Raw genomic sequence first — 14,177 nt, 5'->3', positions numbered from 1 at the left:
TTAAAGTTTTACAGTACTGTTTTTTTGAGAATTATAAAAATTTCAGTAAGATGGGTAACATTAAATTGTTGACAAAACATCTAGTCACATGTGCATATTTTATTTTTTTAAATCAAAAATGAGTATCTATTTGTAATAATTGATTAAGTATAGGTCCTCGAGAATTAACACCAATGTGTGGAACAGGTAGAAACTAAGGACACTGAGAGCAAATCTTTAAAGACATGTACATTTATTTATTTATTTATTTATTTAAAATACCAAATTATTATCTCAAGCCATTACTATTTTGATGATGTAAAGAATGAGATTATATGGCCAATTATTTTTGTATAAGATTTATAATCTACCTGGGATATAAATCTAGCATGGCATTGTCTTAAGAGGTCTTTTTTAGGCAATCTTTAACATTTTAAAAGACCATCTACAGCACATAAATTAATTATCTGTGCTGAAGTAGGCGGAAACTCAAAAGAATAAACATGTGATCTAATTCACATATACCTTTTTCCCATAGATGGGTTGTTATTAAATACAGTAAATGTGATGCATGTATGAATTTATAGAAGAAACAAACAAAAGCATGTATATAAGCAATTTTTAACTTATTTTTAGGATGAGTATCAATTTTATTTAAAATGATGGTATGTAGGTCAAATATCAATATTCTGTAATAACCAATTGCTGTTTGGAACAAGGAATTCTTAATTCTTAATTAGCACACAGAAGCCTTATGATAGGATGTTAAAACTTTAAGGTGAAGAAGGATGATTTTACATTTATGTTTTTTCTTGCCAAAGAATAGCTGTGGACATTTTTAACAAAAATAACTAGAATATGTAGCTAATATTTGATTACCACCAATTACAATCCATACCAATAGATTACAGAAGTTTCCTCTACTTTCTGTTAAAGCCTTTTTGGTTATCACCAGTTAATTTGAATCTCACTTGATAGCACCTAAAGGCTTAGGTTCTCCTGTGGTGAGTTTAAGGTGAGGTCTTTTTTAATTAACATCTTTTGGAAGCTTTTGAAAATAAAATTTTGAAGCAAATTTGTACCACAATTTTTTAGTATAATTAACAACCCTAAATATTAAAAAAGATATTGTCTCTGAATCTTATGAAGCAACAAATTACTCCCCAGAACTTTAAGGCTCACTGTGTGAAAAACAAAGATTTGAAGTAAACCTTTTTTAGAGGCATTAGCTAATAAAATATTTTTTGTTTAGGAAACAATATACACTGAAAGATTTAAATTTTTTGTTTTTTGTAATGAAGTTGACAATAAAATTTCCTTACATATTATAAAGCTATGTTAGCCATACCTAGGGACAAAAATCTTTAATGGTCACCAGTTTACTAGAAGTAAACTCTTTACAATTGGAAAAAATAAACTTTTAAATCTATAATAATTTTATATGAAGTAGGCACACTATCTTGTAATGCCTTTATAAGTTCTACAGCCTGATTGACCTTTTATAAATCTTGAATTTAGACTTAATTATGAACAACACCTGGGTAGATCTGAAAAGAAAATGTTGTTCAGCTAATCTCCCTGAAGGCAGGTAGGGGTGAAGTTTTAAGAACTTTTTTAGGCGCAGTCTGTAAAACACAAGAAACCTTGTACAAGCTTTTCTGAGGCTGCTCTAAGCTTTGTATCAACCCAAATGTATATGTTTTTCAAACTGAGCATCTTGGCCCTCCTGTAATGAGGACCGATTTTTGAGGAACAATTTAACTCTCTATCCATGTCTCTAATTTTGGGCAATCTTTTTTAAGATGACTTATACCTTAAACACTTTTTTATAACCTTTTATGGTCCTGTAAGGCCGCAACCATAGCCAAACTGATTGTGTGAGGGTCTAATTTCTGCACAAGGACGAATATATCTAGTTAACTCTGCCTTGCTTTGTATGGCTGAATGGCCAAAGCAAGCGCCATTAGCACTCTCATAAGATGATTACTCTTGTAGCAATCTTAATTTTGGGTGAGTTAAAAATCTTAAGCTTTCGATCAAACTGCAAACTGCAGTCAATGGGACACTGGCAATTTTAACCATGATTTTTAAGTTTCCATTGTAATATTAGAATACATCTATAACTTTTGGAAAGCAAGACCCAATTTTAAACAATTTATTTTCCTTAAAAATCAATATTAAAAACATCACTATCATGTTATAAAATTTGGCTGTCAATTCATTAATGCATGACAGTACAAATTTTAATGTTTTATTAAAGACACATTGTTTTGAAATCTTATCTCTATAAGTCTACTTTTTAGGATAAGAATTACATAATATTTTATCTCAATTTAGAAGTATCTTTAGAGGACTGCTTTATGTCACGTGTTTAAAATGACTCTAACTCTGAGTTGCCAATTTAAAGCTAACTCCATGTTACATCTTTTTAATCAAACCCAATTACTAATAAGCTAACACTATGATAAAGACACGTAGAGCATATTTATACCCTTAAGACCAATTAAAAACTAAATGAAGTGGCTACATGAATCTTATAAATTTAGATCAAAGAATTTTACTTTTTATAGCTATACTTATGATAAAAACACACTTTGTCATTTGCTAAAAACATAATCACAAAAATGCAGAGAATTTTTTGGAAAAAACAACTATCAGCTTATTTGTATTAGAATTAAGAGGTTGCAGATTTTTTTTTCTTTAAAAACAGTTTTTTTCAGCAGGACCTTTTCTGCTGTGCTTGATTTTTGGCTAAAGTGAGGGGCCTCTCAGCCTCCGTTGTGCAACTGAGAGTGATTTAGCCGGTAAAGTTTTAACCATTTATTTATTTATTCATTTATTTAATTTTTAACATGAAACACAAAACAGTCAGTCATTCAGACAACGAAACAGTCACTCAGACAACGAAACAAAAGACACATGAATTGACATGATTGGTGCACCAAACATTAGACAATACATAAAGAGGGTAGGGAATTCCTCTTGTAGGGGCCAGAGAGAATAAAACAGGGCGTCCCCCGATTTCTCTCTGTCCCTGGGAGAGTTTTAAAATCCATTTTTTTCTATCTCTTCCTTTCTTTTTCTGCTTGTAAGAGGTAGCTTGTCAAACCAAGATTAAAATCTAGAATTTTCTAACAGCTTTTGCAAGCATCTAAAAATAATTTATTTAATCTGAGGGCAAATTTTTTAGAAAACACACAATCTCTATACACAAAATGTCTCAAATAGCCTAGAAGTTTACCATGCTGAATCTTTTTTGAAGCAATCAGTCCACACTTAGTCAAATATTTTATAGCCATCTGTAAAATGCTCTCTACTTTCTGCAACCAACAAAAATACTATCTATAGAATGAATTATATATGTTTGAGGAGATGACTTAACTTTCAAATAAGCCTTTTCTACGATTTTTTTTGACACAATGTAGGATTGGGAAATTGTAAATAAGGTAACAGTAAGAAGTGAGCTATATTTTGACCTTTATGAAGTCTCTTTTTATACTTTAACCATAATTTAACCATAACTTTTAATTTTACCTAAAGTATCAGAATCCACCACTTGAAGTTTTTCTTATAACTGGAGCTGAGTCCTATAATGAGCTCTACAATTCCTGAATGGGGCTAAGAGATTGCCCCTTTAGTTTTTTGCCTTACCCGCCTCTTTTGTGAGCTGAGTCCCATCTTTATGGGACTTTGACCTGTAATCATTCCTCCAAGGTTCTCTCCACCACAGCCTGGACAGAGACCTGGAGAAAGGCCCTTCTTGTTTCCCGAGGGATTCTTACAATCTTTATTCAGGTGCCCCGGCTTTTTACAACCGAAACATGCAGTTCCATAGTTTTCTGTCTTACCCGCTTCTTTTGTGAGCAGAGTCCCATCCTTATGGGACTTTGGTTTACATTTACTTTTCCAGTGTTTGTCACAACTCTGGAAAGGACCCAAAGGAATGCTCTTCTTGTCTACTGAGAGATTTCTACAATCTCTCAGGTGCCCCGGTTTTTTACAACCGAAACATGTAATTCCATCAGTAGCGCCGAATGTCTTCCCTTTCTTTGCTGCGGCGTAAACTAGATCCTGAATTACAGCCGGTGAGGCATCTACACATGCTTTAATATAATCTTGTAGGGAACTTGTCTTACAGATTGGTCTGTTCAGGTCTTGGCACAAGGTATTTACGTTTTCCCAAGCCAATTGTTTTATTAATATATCAGTTCCTTCCGAGGGGGAAAGCATCTTAGAAACTGCCTCTTCTAATCTAGCCACAAAACCTTCATAAGACTCATCATGCTTTGGCCTAATTCCTGAAAGGACTGTGAACTTAGCCCTAGGTGGAGGTAAACTCTGCCAGCTGAATACGGCTATCTGATTAATTTTCTCCAACACTGCCTTTGGGATTTTCAGCTGTGCTGCTGGTCTAGCATAGTCCTTCTGCCCAAGAAGCATAGGCACCGTGAGTTTAGCTCCATCTCTCGATGTAGATCTTTCCTGAGCTAACTTCCTGGCCCTCTCTTTATACTCTGTTCTCCAGAGAATGAAATCTCTGGGAGTGAGAGTAGCCTTTGCTGTTTGGTGTCAATCACAAGGGGTCAGCCACTGGCTTGCTACTGCATCCAGAATCTGTAAAGTATAAGGTGCAGTAGGGCCCAGCGTTTTTACTGCTGACTGTAATTTCTTAAGAGTTTTTAATGGCAAAGGTTTCCATCTTGGCTCACTCCCTTCTTCGCAAATTACCGGGTAAGTGAGTGTGAGATTGAAAGACCCCCGAAGGGAGACCCTCACTCAAGCCTCGGGATATGGCGCGGACCCAAATGAGACACAGAGACCGAAGTGCAAAGCAAACAAAGCTATTTAATGAAGCCAGGGAAAAACCAGCGCGCTGGGGCCGAGACTCATACACCTCAGCATAGGGTAGAGGAGTCTCGACCCCGACTCAAATTTTTCACAAGCTTTTAAAGGCAAAAACCACAAACTGGGAGGGGGAGTGGGGTGGAAATAGAGGAAGTTTAACGACCACGAGTTTACTCAACCAAAGTGTCATGCCCTATATTTGGCAATGTACTTGGCCTGTTGGAACATTTTGTGGTTGTTCCAGGAAATGTTTTTCTCAAGAATATTTCGGGAACTATTGGGCAAATGGGAGGGGTGGGCTCTGGGGTGAATAGTTCATGTTCCTACGAGAGGCCAGTATTTTTCCATCTTTCATTCCCCACTTCTTCTTGTAAATAGCTCTAATCTTAGAGCGGTGTTTCAGCTTCTCGTAGGGCTTGATATTGCTGTCGCAGAATCATTACCTGGACAGCATTTATTCTATCTTTAACAAAAGTTACTAATCTATTAATGATACACGGCCCAAAGATTAGCAAGAGCATAAGAATCACTAAAGGTCCAGCTATAGTCGAGAGAAGGGTGGTGAGCCATGGAGAACTGTTGAACCAACTTTCAAACCATCCCTGTCTGCTTTCTCTTTCTCGTTTGCCCCGTTCAAGCCGCTCTCTTAGTTTTTGCATAGAATCTCTGACTATTCCTGTATGATCTGCATAGAAACAACATTCTTCTTTTAAGGCTGCACAAAGTCCCCCTTCTTTGAGGAACAGTAAGTCTAAACCTCGTCTATTCTGTAGTACTACTTCAGACAGGGAAGTCAAGGATTTTTCTAAGGCATTGATTGACTTTTCTACCATTTCTAGTTCTTCGTTAACTGCATCTCTTAAGGATCTGATCCCATGTCTTCCTTCAATTAGGGCCGATACTCCTGTCCCCACTCCTACCGCCATACCGATGCCCATGAAGGCGGCTAGAGTTAGAGTAATTGGTTCTCTTTTAAATCTTGTAGTCATGTGCATCTCTTCTAAGCTGGAAGCTGGGTGATAATATACTCGAGGCAACAGTTGAATCATGACACAGAAATCATGGGAGGGGGTCAAAGACCTTGGTTGCTACACAGGGAGTAAGCCCTGAGTTACAGGCCCACCAACCAACCGGGGATGGCACAAGATAAGTATTGATTTCTGTTTTGGGCACAGACTGGGTTCGATTACATAAATGTTTGTGGGAAGGAGGGGGAGTGCCTATACAGAGACCTGGGCTTACTGCTGATACTTCAGTCAGAGTCAATTTTCTGTCTGTTCCCCACGAACAGGTAGCATGTTGGCTGGTTATATTAATATCTCCATTAAAGGTAATTCCCTCATAATAAGGGGGAGCTGAGGACAAACATAACCAACACTCTTTAGTTGCCTCTGGATTAGTTTCATTAAGGGCGTAGAAAGCTCCTCTCACTAAATTGAACATTCTCTGTCCTGTTGTGGGGTTTGTTGGATACGTTGGGGAACTCTGTAAGGGGGCGGTGGAAATCTGAGTGGTAATATAAGAGGGGCCCAGAATAAGGGATGGCAGCAGGGTCGAAGGTTTGGGTCTGATAGTAACAGGTTTAACTGTCGGAGGTTTAGGTTCTTTTGGAAGAGGCTTTACTGTGGTCGGGGGAAGTTTTGGTTTAGTTAGAGGAGGTATGGGCCTTACTGGAAAAGGAAAAGGTATGGGATTTACTGGGGGTATGGGATTTACAGGGAAACTCTGTGGAAAACCTTGTTCTATGAGGACCCTGTTAGGTCCCATGGGTGTTACTATAACTTCTTTTATTGTCAGCTTAATTTTAAAAATGAACCCAGGGTCTTGTGATGTTGTATACACTCTCCAGCCCCATCTATTTCCCTTAAGCCAACTCTGATGGTCTTGTTTTCCTTTTTCAGTAAACCTTATGCGTAAGGGGTTACAATACTGACCCTTGCATGGTCCTGAGGGGCTGTTCATAAGAGCACACCCATTTTCTGGATATTTAGAGGAATCCATCTCTCCCCGGTTTGGCCCATCACGGTGTTTTACTGTGATCAGGTCCCAGGAAGAGGTTGGATTCCAATAGGCGCTTCCTGTTGTTTCACATCCCCACTTTCTGCAATATAGACTTTCTGGTCCTCCACATGTTACCCGCAGTCTTTTGGGCTGACCCTGGCCAGGGCAGACACAGAAATCTGCTGCTCTAAGATTAGCACGGTAGAATTGCCCCGAACATCCATAAGAGCTTCCAATTCCATTTGGGACACAATTTTTTTCAGGGGGTGGGCTATTAAGATCGGTATGATCTGGGAGGTCCCAAGTGGGGGATCCAGCTGCCAACTTACAGATATCAGGTGTGAGATCAGGCCACCAAGTCCAGAGGGGGTGTGTTTCAGTAACTGACCATACAATGTTGTCCTCTTCATTATGTACTTCCCAAGTCTGATGAAATGGAGCGTGAGGGTTAGGATTGGGGGGGGGGCATCTCTGGGCAGCAGGCGTAGCTTAAGAGGATTGTCAGTAGTGGCCACCGTCCAGTCATCTTGCAGGTTTTCTTTATCTTGACGTGCGACTCTCTTGATGTGAGAGGCGTGGATCCATGCAGCGATCCCATCTACCTTTACTGCGGTGGGGGTTGTCAAGAGTACCAAATAGGGTCCTTTCCACCGAGGCTCGAGATTTCTGGTCCGGTGTCTGCGGATCAAGACCCAGTCTCCGACTTGGAACTCGTGTGGAACTGAAGTGGTCCCTGGGGCGTAGGCCTCTTTTATCTGGTCCCAAATCTGGGTTCGGATCACCTCAAGGACCCTTAAATGAGTAAGCAGAGCAAGGGGTAAGGTTGAGCCCGTGTCGGGAACCAATGTCCCTCCGGACTCAGTTAAAGGGGGCGGTCCCCCATACAGGATTTCAAAGGGTGAGAGTCCAAAGCATCCTGGAGTATTGCGGACCCTAAAGAGCGCAAAAGGGAGGAGGGCCACCCAGTCTTTCCCGCCGGTCTCAATGGCTAATTTGGTCAAGGTCTCCTTTAGGGTTCTATTCATCCTTTCTACCTGTCCTGAGCTCTGTGGGCGGTAGGCACAATGTAATTTCCAATCAACACCCAATTGTGTGGCCAGTCCCTGACTTACCTGGGCAACAAAGGCTGGTCTGTTGTCAGACCCTATTACCTTGGGAATCCCGAATCGGGGCAGGATTTCTTCTAGGATCTTCTTGGCTACAATCTTTGCTGTTTCTGTCTTTGTGGGGTAGGCTTCGACCCATCCTGAAAAAGTGTCTATGAACACTAGTAGATACTTGTTACCATATATTCCCGGTTTAATCTCAGTAAAATCTACCTCCCAATATACACCAGGGCGGTCTCCTCTCTGTCTTTTTCCAGGTTCCCTATAAGCTTTTGAGGTGTTAGTGAGGGCACAAGCCTGACATGCTTGTACTACTTTTTGAGCCGTCTTTCTGAGGTCCGGGACCTCGAACCTGGAATTGTCCTTGACTAGTTTTACCATTTTTTTCGGCCCCCAGATGTGTAAACCGATGGAGTCCAGTCATGAATTTAAGTCCTTCTTCTGGGGTTAAATCAATTTTTCCTGGAAAGAAGTAGGGGAGTGGGTCGCTTGTCCAAAGCAGTTCTCTGAGGTCGTATCTTTTGGGTCTGGGCGTAGACTTTTGTTATTCTTTTTTTCCTTGTCCTACCAGGACAATTGCCCCGTGGGCAGCTTGTTTTGCTGCCTCGTCGGCCATCCGGTTTCCACGGGCAGTTGGGTTGTCTCCTTTCTGGTGTCCAGGGCAGTGGATGATGGCTACTTTCTTTGGCAAATGTATAGCATCTAAAAGTGCCAGAATTTCTTCTTTATTTTTAATGTCCTTACCAGCTGAAGTTAAAAGGCCTCTCTGTTGGTAGATGGCCCCATGGACATGTGCAGTGGCAAATGCATACCGGCTGTCGGTATAGATATTTATGGCTTTGTTCTCTGCTAGGCGTAGAGCCTGAGTTAGGGCGATGAGTTCGGCCTTTTGGGCCGAGGTACCTTCAGGGAGGCCGCTTGCCCATATTGTTTGTGTCCCATCTACCACTGCTGCCCCTGCTCTCCTTTTTCCCTCTACTACAAAACTGCTGCCATCTGTATACCAGTTAGGCACTCCAGGCCAAGGCTGGTCAGTCAAATCTCTTCTTGTTCCGGCCTCACCGGCCAGAATATCAATGCACCTGTGAACTGGGGTTGAGTCTCCCTCTATGGGCAGGAGTGTAGCAGGGTTTAGGATTGCTGGGGGCGCGAAGGTCACCCGGTCGTGTAGGAGCAGGCTCTGGTAATGAGTCATCCGGGCATTAGTCATCCACCGGTCTGGAGGCTGCCGGACTATGCTCTCTAACGCATGGGGAGCTATGATAGTCACATGCTGTCCCATGGTAAGTTTATCAGCGTCCTTGACCAACAGTGCCACAGCCGCTATGGCCCTCAGACAAGCAGGCCATCCACTGGCTACGGGGTCCAGTTTTTTTGACAAATAGGCCACGGGTCTCCTCCACGGCCCTAGTCTTTGGGTTAGGACTCCTCGGGCCACACCAGCCCGCTTATCAACATATAGGGTGAAAGGCTTAGTCACATCTGGTAGGGCTAAAGCGGGTGCCTCTAGAAGAGCCCGCTTGATGGCTTCAAATGCTTTCTGGTGGTCCTCAGTCCAAACAAAAGGGGAGCTCTCTTTGGTTAAGGGATAAAGGGGAGCTGCCAGTGTTGCGAACCCAGGTATCCATAGCCTACAAAAACCAGCAGTTCCCAGAAATTCACGTACCTGTCGTGGGGTGGTTGGGACTGGAATCTGCATCACAGTCTGTTTCCGGGCTTCGGTGAGCCACCGTTTTCCATCTTGGAGGGTATATCCCAGGTAGGTGACTTTGGTCTTGCACAGCTGGGCCTTTTTCGCAGATACCCGATACCCTAACTCACCCAGATCGTTCAGAAGTTCTTTGGTTCCAGCTAGAATTGCTTCACATGTCTGGGCTGCGAGAAGAAGGTCATCTACATATTGGAGAAGAGTCACTTGGGGGTGGCATGTCTTGAAGGAGGCGAGATCTCGATGGAGAGCCTCATCAAAGAGAGTGGGAGAATTTTTGAAACCCTGAGGCAGCCTGGTCCACGTTAGCTGTCCGGTGTGTCCGCTTTCTGGATCTCTCCACTCGAAAGCAAACAGTAGCTGACTCTTAGGGTGTAGCCGGAGGCAAAAGAAAGCATCTTTTAAATCTAATACAGTATACCAAGCTCGATCTGGTGGCAATGAACTTAGTAGGTTATAAGGGTTGGGGACAGTGGGATGTATATCTTGTACTCGTTTGTTTACTTCTCTTAAATCCTGTACTGGTCGGTAATCATTAGTTCCTGGTTTTTGAACCGGCAGGAGAGGAGTGTTCCATGGTGATCGACAGGGCACTAATATGCCCTGCGCCAAGAGTCTCTGTATGTGGGGGCGGATGCTCTCCTTGGCCTCCCGGCTCATGGGATACTGTTTGACAGAGATAGGGGTAGCTCCCGCCTTTAATTCTACCACCATCGGAGGTACCTGTTTGGCCAGGCCCATTCCCGCTTGTTCTGCCCATACTTCTGGGAATTCTTTTAACCAAAACTGATCTATTGGACTCTTAATTTTTTGTTCATGCAAGCGATACTCTTCTTCTGCATGTAGGACCAAACACGCAATTGGGCCAATTTTCTTTCCCCAACTTATTTTAGGTCCTTCAGGTGTGAACAGAACTTGGGCTTTTAGTTTTGTCAGGAGATCCCGCCCTAAGAGCGGGGTTGGGCACTCGGGGATCACCAAGAAGGAGTGTTTTACCTGGTGACTCCCCACATGTAAGGTGCGATGGGTGGTCCAAGGGTAGAGCTTGCTTCCTGTAGCTCCCACTACTAAGGTCTTGTTATCTTTTAGCTGTCCTAATGGTTCTGTCAATACTGAATGTTCTGCTCCTGTATCTATCAGGAAATTGACAGGAGTCCCCTCCACCGACATGGTCACCCTAGGCTCAGGGAGGGGGGCTGAGCCCCGACCTCCCTAATCTTCATCGAGAGTCAATACCTTGGCTCTTTTCTTTGGGCATTCTCGAGCCCAATGTCCTTTTTCTTTGCAATAAGCACACTGGTCCTTTTCCAACTGGGGTCTGGGTCTGCGATCCTGGCTCTTTGCCCCGTTGCCCAGGTTTCCTGTCCTGCCTTTTCTTAACTGTCCTTCACCTATCACTGCGGCCATAATCCTTGTCAGATTCCTTTCCTGTCGACGGTCCCGTCGACTCTCCCTATCTTCTGCCTCCTTCTTTTCTCTTTCTTTTCTTTCATCCTCTGTCTCCCTTTTATGGAACACTTTTTCTGCTTCCTTCACTAGGTCCCGCAGGGTATAATCCTGGAGGCCCTCGAGTCTTTGTAACTTCCTTTTTATATTGGGAGCTGACTGTCCAATGAAAGCCATAACGATGGCTGCTTGCTGCCCCTCCGATGAAGGATCGAACGGGGTATACCTCCTGTAGGCCTCCATTAGCCATTCTAGAAAAACTGAGGGTGGCTCAACTGGTCCCTGCAAGACCTCTCTTACCTTTGCCAGATTTGTGGGCCGTCGTGCAGCCCCTTTGAGACCCGCCACTAGAGTCCGGTGGTAGACTAGGAGACGCTCCCTACCTTCTGCTGTATTGTAGTCCCAATCTGGGCGAGTCAAGGGAAAAGCCTCATCAATAAGGTTAGGGAGGTTAGTAGGAGTCCCATCGTTTCCCAAGACATTTTTTCTGGCTTCTAGAAGAATTCTTTCTCACTCTTCCGTCGTGAACAGGACCTGTAAAAGCTGTTGGCAATCATCCCAAGTGGGCTGGTGGGAAAACATTAGGGACTCTAGGAGTCCAGTTAACCCCGAGGGGTTTTCAGAAAACGGTGGGTGATTAGTTTTCCAATTGTAAAGGTCCGAGGAAGAGAAAGGCCAATACTGGAGGGGGACCAGGGCATGGGGGGCAGCAGGGGGTGGGCCTCCAATGTGGACCCGAAGAGGAAGAGCCACGGTCGAATCTGGCCCGTTTGCCCCTTCTGGGCTCCGGCCTTGCCGACTTCGAGTACCGCCTGCCGGACCCCGAGTATCGGGTTCGGGCGGCAGTTCTACCTGAGGGGGAGGGAATTGGGGTTGGGGGTAGGGTGGTGGAGGTGCCTGGGAATCTAACCATAAGGGATCTTCAATTTCAGGGTAAATCTTTGGGGGAGTGGATGGACTAGGGGTCTTTCCTTCGGTGGTCATTCCGGCTTCGGCTACAGTCACGATAGATCTGGATGGTCCTGAGGTCCAGGGTTTTACCCAAGGGGGTGGGAACTGGACTAAGCTTTGCCAGGTTACGATATAGGGGATCTGGTCTGGGTGTCCTCCTTGTTCCTGGAAAACAATTTGCCTGACGGCGTAAATGAGAGACAGATTAAAGGCTCCCTCTGGAGGCCAACCAACTCCAAAGGTGGGCCACTCTGCGGAGCAAAAAGTCTGCCACCGGCCCTTGCGGACCTCTACAGACAGATTATGAGCTCGGGCCTTGACCTCTTTCCAGTGGTCAAGCGTAAGAGACAGGGGAGTAGATGTAGACTGTCCCATTTCAACAAGAAGGATGATAGATGCAGACACAAATGCTAAGCCAAAGAGAAACCAAAACCGGCGCCGACTTGGGGTGGACAGACAAAAACTGAAAGAATCAGATGGCCGCGGAGTTGTCCGCGAACCCAGGTGGTCTAGGAGATTGATCTCCTTGTGACCTTGTTGGGGGTCCACCAGGCGTCCCTGGTCCTCCCCCGGTCCTCCTGGGACGTCTCCCAGGGTGAGCGGACGGTAGACACCTGGACACGTCTATCCTTATCTACGCCCTTCTCTCCGTCTCTGAGAGCGGCCTCCTCAAGCGTCCGCTAAAAACCGAAAGTGCGATCGCTTCAACCCGATTAAGACAAAATAACAGTAGAGACAAACAAACAACCAGGCGACAAAACTTACCTGATAAGAGGGTCTCGGTCTCTTGGGTGGTCGCGCCTATCCCGGACGAGCCCCCAAATGAAAGACCCCCGAAGGGAGACCCTCACTCAAGCCTCGGGATATGGCGCGGACCCAAATGAGACACAGAGACCGAAGTGCAAAGCAAACAAAGCTATTTAATGAAGCCAGGGAAAAACCAGCGCGCTGGGGCCGAGACTCATACACCTCAGCATAGGGTAGAGGAGTCTCGACCCCGACTCAAATTTTTCACAAGCTTTTAAAGGCAAAAACCACAAACTGGGAGGGGGAGTGGGGTGGAAATAGAGGAAGTTTAACGACCACGAGTTTACTCAACCAAAGTGTCATGCCCTATATTTGGCAATGTACTTGGCCTGTTGGAACATTTTGTGGTTGTTCCAGGAAATGTTTTTCTCAAGAATATTTCGGGAACTATTGGGCAAATGGGAGGGGTGGGCTCTGGGGTGAATAGTTCATGTTCCTACGAGAGGCCAGTATTTTTCCATCTTTCAAGATCTCCTAGTAAAGACTCCTTCTCACTGCTGTCTTGGTAGCTGCGAAAATGATCTCTTCTCCCCTTAAACTCACACTTTCTCATTCCCTCAGTAATATCCCATTCAACATCACCTTCGCTGTCAGTAGTCTCTGATTCACTTTCTTCTAGCCTTCTCCCTTTCTTGCCTGTATGGTTCAATTTCTTATAGAACTTTCTCATATCCTTACCTACACGCTTCCAATCTTCTAATGTTAAGCTTCCCTCCTCTGGAAACCAGGGACTGATTTTTTGTACGAAATCATAAAATTCTTGTAAAGATTTATCCGAGACCTTTAGGCCTCTTCCGGACAACATGTGCTTGAAGACCGATAGAAACAAACTCTTCCCTTTAGATTCTGACTGCCCCATGATAAAAACTTACTCGTCCTTTAACTGATCTACGAATCAGCCTGCCTGCAGCGCAGTCCGATGAGATCCTGTCTTTGCCTGAGAAAATAAAGAAGAAAAAGAAAAAAGAAAGAAGAAGAACTAAAGACTAACCCGCTCTGGTGTCCCTGTTCGGGCGCCAGCTGCCGCAGACCTTTTGGGTCCCTGTGTCTGCGTGGAACGGGGTCTCTCGACGTGGGTGGGCAAAGCGTGGATGAATGACAGACAGACACACACGCAGGAGAGTTTGTGTGGAATCTGAATGTAATTTTACAACTCGAGCATCAGACTTTTTATGCAGAGGACAATAAGGAAGTTGGGTGACATATTCGCAAGGTACAATTGAGGTAACCGGAATCTTACATAAAACAGAGGAATGCAAACACAAAAGGTCTAACGGGAACCACCCAGGATAGAATACATTGATAACAGCTGGAATCAACAAGGGCTCCACCTA

This window comes from Mus musculus, chromosome 12, assembly GCF_000001635.26.
Source record: "Mus musculus strain C57BL/6J chromosome 12, GRCm38.p6 C57BL/6J".
NCBI classification, from domain to species: Eukaryota; Metazoa; Chordata; class Mammalia; order Rodentia; family Muridae; genus Mus; species Mus musculus.
Note: the sequence above shows the minus strand (reverse complement) of the source record.